A 6,860-nucleotide genomic window follows, 5' to 3' on the forward strand; every position below is an offset into this window, starting at 1 on the left:
ACAAGGGAGCTCCACACCCTGGTTACAGCCCAGTGCTTACCCATTTTCATTTGTTTTATTTGACCCCATATGTGACCCCATATTTGACCCCATGTTAGTTCCCACGTTTGTGTTTTTTGTTTTGTTTTTCCACTAGGAGAAAGAAAACCAATTAAAAGTCATTTTCTTCCTCATTTCTTTCTTCATTTTCATCTTCCCACTCCAGTCTGTATAGTTACTTGATGCAATTCCCACCATGCTTTTTCCATTTTCAAAAGAAATCTCCATTTATCTGCTTCATGGGTGGGCGTCCATTTCATTACCCTTATCACTCCTCTGAACCGCAGTTCACCTTCATATCCTGTCCAAGACCAGCAGCGCCAGAGATACCTGTAGCAGCACCGTGACAGTTTCTGTTTTGTTTTCTACATTCCTAACAAAAATGAATTTCTTTCTTCTCGTTTTCTGTTTTTACTCCAACCACGGAACAATGAGCTGATGCTTTCCTGGACCAAAATGGCAGGAAGCAGCGAGGGTCTGCTGCTCCCTAAAGGGCAGGGAGCCATAAGACATCACCACTTCTGAAGGCTCCACCAGAATATGGGTAACACGGATGTTCATGCACATTCAAGAATTATTTGCTTAAGGAGGAAGACATATGGAGACGGGATCACGGGCTGCTCGAGGTAGTAGAGAGCCAGCTGTTTTAAAGAACAGTGAAGAAGCTTGACTTGTTCAGTCCAACAAAAGAGAGATGGGCAAAAATAATAAAAACCCGATGAAGATAAATGCCAAAAGGGAGGACAAGGTGACAGAAGCAAAAAGAAAAATAACTGACCACAAAGAGGAAAATCAGATTTTTAACCACTGGATCTGGCCGGGTCTGAAACAGCTTCATAGATGGAATAAAGCAGCATAAGCATCTGACAAAATTAACATAGATTTTTTTTTAATTTTATAATGGGGACTGTGACACAGCTTTCTGCCACTCAAATTCAGAGGTCTTTTCTAAGGTCAGGAATCAAATCTGGGAGGACAAATGGCCATGAGACACTGGACTCAGAAACTCTTGGCTGCAGTAAATGCCAGTAGGGAGTGACTTGCTGTTCAGTTATTTTGGCAATTTGTTGTCCCTATCCTTGGGCATTCTCCTTCAGTAGCCAAACTACAGTGAACTTTGTGCTCCGTATGACAGGGCACCTATATATCTGGCCAGCAGTGGAGCAATGAAGAAACCTTTAAGTAAGACAAAGCATACATTTAACTAACAAGGCAGCATTATACACAAACTTCGAGAGCTACCAACACCTCTGCCATCAAAGCCCTTAGAACTGAGGGTCCTAATTCTCCCCTGCTAGCAAGACCTCCATATCTTTAAGGCAGAAATCACAGATTGGTATTTGATCTAGACAGAAATACCACTTTTGTGTCTGTCTCCTCTGCCAGTCATAGTGATGATTCTTCCGTCATTTGGGGTACACGTGTGTGTGTGCATGTGTTTGTGTACATGACTGTGTAAGAGCATTTTATCAGGACCTGCTGAGTGCTTCAGAGCCTAAGAATCACAACAGTTGTCTTAAGGCTCATGACTCTGCTGACTTGTGATCAAGAATGCGGAAAGCTGTGACCCAAAGGGTATCCACTCCTTCGGCATCCGGCTGACAATTGAGCTGACAGCAGAGCTAATGCTCCAGCATGCTGTGTCCAGGGGGCTGAGTCTCCTGCTACAGACTATAAATTACCCATGGCCAATTGTAACACCTCTTTATATAGGTATGCATAAAAGCTTGCAGTCCTGGTGGCTCTGTAAATGGTCAGTGCGTCTGCCTGTCCAAACAGGTGTCAATAATAAGGAAATAACCACCCTGGTGAGAGGAATTTTAGAAGCTGTGAGGAGAGGTCCCGGGGCAGGGAGCTCAGTGTGAATGCAGGTATTTGTACCTACACCGCTGGGCACTTGGCTTCAAGGGCAGGGGCTCTCTGCTGCAAACAGACCTTCCTGGCAGAGGCCGGTGCCAAACACAGCTGCTGCAATAACAACAGTACTTTACGGTGCTTTTTGGTTAATAGCATTTTGCTGGGCCGTGACACTATCCATGAGTTACATCCCAGACTGTTTCCGAGGAGGTGGGAAACACAGAGCCGCTGCGTGACTTGCTTAACTTGAGACATGTTCATCCCTGGGGCATCTACTAGAAAAATCCTCCTCTGAACTTGAGGATAAAACACACAAGACCTGACACAACTGTTATCCCTTTCAGAGATAGAGACTGCATCTAGAGGCTCTCCAATTCATGCCTCCTGTTTGGTGAATTAGTTAATTAGTTACCAGCTAATTTGGTTGCCAGTCAAAGGAACCTCAGTGCCACCATTCAGAAAGGGAACGCATCATGGAAACAGGAGCCAGGAAGCAAAACCAAAGGACAATAAAATTCTCTTAGTATCTGCAAGTATTCCTTACACTCCAGCATCTCCCAGAGGTGAAGGAGTGCCTCGCTTTGACTGACTTGGATGAAGAAGAGAAGCAGACACAGGATGGTGCCCTGAGACCAGCGTCCTGCTATGCGGATCTGTCAGCAACCTCATCGCCAGCACGCTGCTGTAACCGGGCCATTTGCCACCGACTCCCTGCGAGGATGGGCTGGGCCAATGTCACGTTACCCCGCAAGTTTCCAGCGCACACATCCCTAATGAAATAATCCAGCAGAGCACCTCCTGCAGCCAGTGCCAGAATCCACCTCCCGTTCCCGCTGGCTGTTCCCAGCGCACTGTACGCTGCAGGGAGGCGAACTGGCTTGTGATCAGGGCTGCTGGGTAGCACCTGACCTTCAGCATGACCACTAGTAGTCCCATGAAGATTCCTGCTCTAGGCTTTTTGTCTCCATTGACGTGGCTTTAGCATACTTTCCAGATCACCTATTAGAGCAGTGTAAGACTGTGCAGCTCCGTGTTAAAACTGTTTGCTTGGCACCGTGGAAGATGAACTCGCCCTTGGAAGCTGTGATCCCATCAAAGCCTTTCAGAACATGCCATCAAAAGAGCTCTCTGTTCCTCTGCCTTACAGTCTGTGCAGTGAATAGCTCCCTTGAACCATCAATTACAACACACAATTAGCTCTCCTAAGTGAGAGTGTCACAGCACAGCCCTGGCAAACTGCCCTTCCTCCCACTTCTCCTTCATTAAGGTACTCCGCTCTTGCTAGATCTTTAATTGGCTTGTCATCAGCAACTTGGCCTAGATTCAGGGCTCTGCATTCTCCCAGATGAAACCATATAAGACAGATGGGACACCAAAAGCAGCAAGAGAGTAGGGTGAGAAGACACGTAAAGCAATCAATATGTGTCCGTGACCTCGGGGACAGGCTTGCCAGGGGCAGTAGTAAGATTTCTGCTGGCCTGGACAAACTGAGGGTGTTAAAAATGTCGGTAATCTGAGACCTGGCAACTTCACTTCATCAAACCCACTGTAGGGCCAGCAGCAGGGAGAGGCAAAACCCTGCAAAACCAGCAGCCTTGAGTAATAGAGCTATATTAAAAAAAAAATCAGCTACATATTTTGTGCCATAAAAAAGAAGAGCCCAGTCATGTTCAACCTAACAATTCAGCTTGGGGCAGTTTCATGAGAAAGCTTCGTTTACAGTTTGCCTGATTTCCTTGATTTTGCTAATTCAGAAAGCAACACTTGGCCTCAAATCACCTCTTCCCTGAATTCTGTGGCTGGGCTGTGTTGCCCCATGTGCCTCCCACTGAGCTGGGCAGATGCTCGGTGGCGCCGCTGCAAAACATTCAGGCAATGTTGTGGAAGGAGGGGAGGGCAGCAAAAATGCTGGGCGGGGAGGGCAGCGCTTAAAATATACACCTGTTGTCAATCAGAAGCCAAGGCTTATGTCAGCCTGCTGCAAATATTTTCCCCCATCCACCTTGGTGACCTTTTCAATCACACTTTAGGAGGGAAACTGCTCCCATTAAGTGCTACTTGATCCTCTGCTAATGCAGCAGTTATGAAAGGACCACAGTGCTTGTCAATAGGATAAACACCTTCGCAGTGGGAGGAGGCTGTGGAGAAGGGGCACATACCTGCTCCCTCCTCTGCTTCCTCAGGGCTCTTTCTCTCCCTCTGCCCAACACCACTGCTACATATTTAGGCAAGGAAAGCCGAGCCTGGCTGCAGCACTAACCACTGTCTGCATGCGCTGTCTATGCAAGCTCAGCTGCCAGCACCTAGGATAGCAAATGGAGGAGAAGGTCTGGTTTTCTGATCAGTGAATTGTTCCACCCCAAGATTTATTCAGGATAAAATACTGGGTGTACGCCATCCCTCCTACACATTGGATCCCACAGGCTCATTTAACTTCTGTAAAGCTGCAGCAGCCATCCACCATCCACGCAGCTCTCACAGCCCATTTGAACTTCCAGCTTTACCACACTCAGAAAAAAAAAGGTCTCAGGGAGGAGAAGCACCAGGAAAGCATGCACCTGATTTTCCTGCTGTAGCGCTGTCTGTCACTGCCCTCGATCCTCATAACGTGACTGCAGCTTTTGACAGCCTTTGTCTGGGTGGCACAAAAACAGTGGCCTGAAAGGAATCTCCAAGGGGCTGGGAATAAGGGGTGGGTTGGGACTGCTGCCCTGAAGGACTTGCCCAAGAGGAGAGAAGAGCTTGGAGGTCAAACCAACCTCCAGGATCATGCACAAGGATGGCCACCACCCTGGATACTGCAAGAGGAGGGATCCTCGAGTAGACAGATCCCTGGTTTGATCTGGTGCCATGTTCCACTGGCCTCTTCAGAGCTGTCTTCAGAGCACAAACCAGTGCTCCACTCATGTCCTGCCAGCTGGCTCCTTCCAGCTCCTCATCACGCTCGGCTGCATGACCAGCACCAAGGGACTTCATCGGTCCTTTGAGGAAGGTAAACAAATTTGCTTCTCTGCCCCAGCACAGGACTGCGTACATGTAGAATCCCCCCAGGAAGGGGCTGAGGAAGAAATGGCAGACATAGACACATAAGTGTGCAGTAAAATGTACTCTTACTCAGCACCTCCACTGAAATATCTGTGAAAGGAGGGAAGAAAAGCAAAACAAACAAAACCCACAAAGAAATGAAGTCCCTTTCTGTTTGCTTTGTTGCTCCAGCCCTGATTCTCTAAAGTATGGTAGAAACTCTCTGGGTACTGGGGAGCAAGAGAACACCTTCAGCCAGCAGAATTAGCTGTGTTGTTGTCAGCAGCTCTGGTGGAGGTGGCCCAGGAAGCAGTGGTAGCGCTGACTGGGGTTACTTGGGCCTCAAGTTGCCTGGATATTAATGTTCAAGGTATGAGTGCCTGCGTGGAGACTGATTTACCTTGCAACTATCTGCCTGTCTTGAGGGGAATGACATTGTTCTTGGGCAAACAGGAGATGAGTCTGCAGAGCCACTGAAGTATTAGCTGCCTTGGGTTTGAAATCAATCCCTTCTGGAAAAAACATCTACAGGGAGGCATTACGCTGGTCACTGGTCCCTGTACAATGCCTCAAATCCTGTCTGTGTCATAAAACAGAAGCACAGAAGGGAAGGGACTTCTAGAGGCCTCTACTCCAAGCCCTAGCTTTTTGAGAGATTAAGGTAAATCTGGCACGCTAGAGCTCTGACAACAGGCAGAAAAAAATGGCAGAAGTTTTACAGCATCACAGCTCCCTGCACCATTACCAGCTGCTTACTGTGAACACAGTGGTGATCCCTGTCACGGGGACACCCTGCAGACCTGGCCACCACTCCCGTGGACAACCTGCCCACCCCCTTACAACCTTGGCCATTCCCCTTACTACTGGGAATAATGAGTGTTCCCAGTGCTGAAACAGCCACTGAGACTGGGAAGGGACTGTGAAGCCTGCCCATCACAGCAAGATCAGTTTCCAGAAGGATTTATCCTGTTTCTGTTGCAGTTGAGGAAGAAAGCCTGTAGAGATAAGCTAATGACAAAAGAAGTAGTGGAGACAACAATGGAAACACCCTCCATGGGCTTTAAATCACCAGGGAGACTTCAGCCTGTCTGACTTAGGGCCAAGTGGGTTGTCCTCAGCTCACCCTCAGCACGCAGGAAAGCCAAATGATACTGCTCTGGGAGATCAGACTGCTAACAAAACCTCAAGGGAGAGATGTTATCTTAGCCCTCAGAAGAAACTTCCTGGTGTTTTGACTGCTGTCCAGGTGGTGATAACTGGGTATAATTTATTTAGGCAGAAATCCCTCTTTCCATCCGAACAATGTTTTCTTTGCTCTGTCCTGAATGACAGGCCCACCGATGCTCTGGAAATGATGACCCCCAACACATGTGCAGAGTTCCTCGTACTGTGCAATGACAACAAGTTTCATCAACTCAAATAAATATCCCTGCCTTCTCGGTGACAGTCCCTCATACTTCAGATGTCTCACTTTCCCCACCTGCCATCATTTGAAATCTATAAATACGACCAACTGGGAGAGAAACGGGGGATGTATGCTGCCACCCACTACAAGTCTGCTAGGCCAGGGCAGGCCTTTGGAGGGCTAGCTGTAGGTAACACAGCACTAGAAAGTCAAGGCCAGGCCCTGCAAGGCTGGGGCAGTCTGGCAGGTCACTCATCAGTCCAGCCACAGTCTGATGTTCCTCCATCCCTCCTAAGTGAGTCCAGAGGCTGAATCTTGCTCTGCATTACGCTTTTTCACTGATTCCAGAAGAGCCATGGAGGGAAATAGGATTTTTGGCCTACTCTTACCGCCTATGGTACCTTTTGTTACACACAGGCAGAAGCCCAGAACAATCCAGAGCACACCCCGGTGATGTGGAGCAGGCAGTGGTGGTGCGTCACATTTGCACAGGCCACTCCTATCAGAAAACACTGCCTTGGAACCTACTCTTGAA

This window comes from Oxyura jamaicensis, chromosome 26, assembly GCF_011077185.1.
Source record: "Oxyura jamaicensis isolate SHBP4307 breed ruddy duck chromosome 26, BPBGC_Ojam_1.0, whole genome shotgun sequence".
Lineage (NCBI taxonomy): Eukaryota > Metazoa > Chordata > Aves > Anseriformes > Anatidae > Oxyura > Oxyura jamaicensis.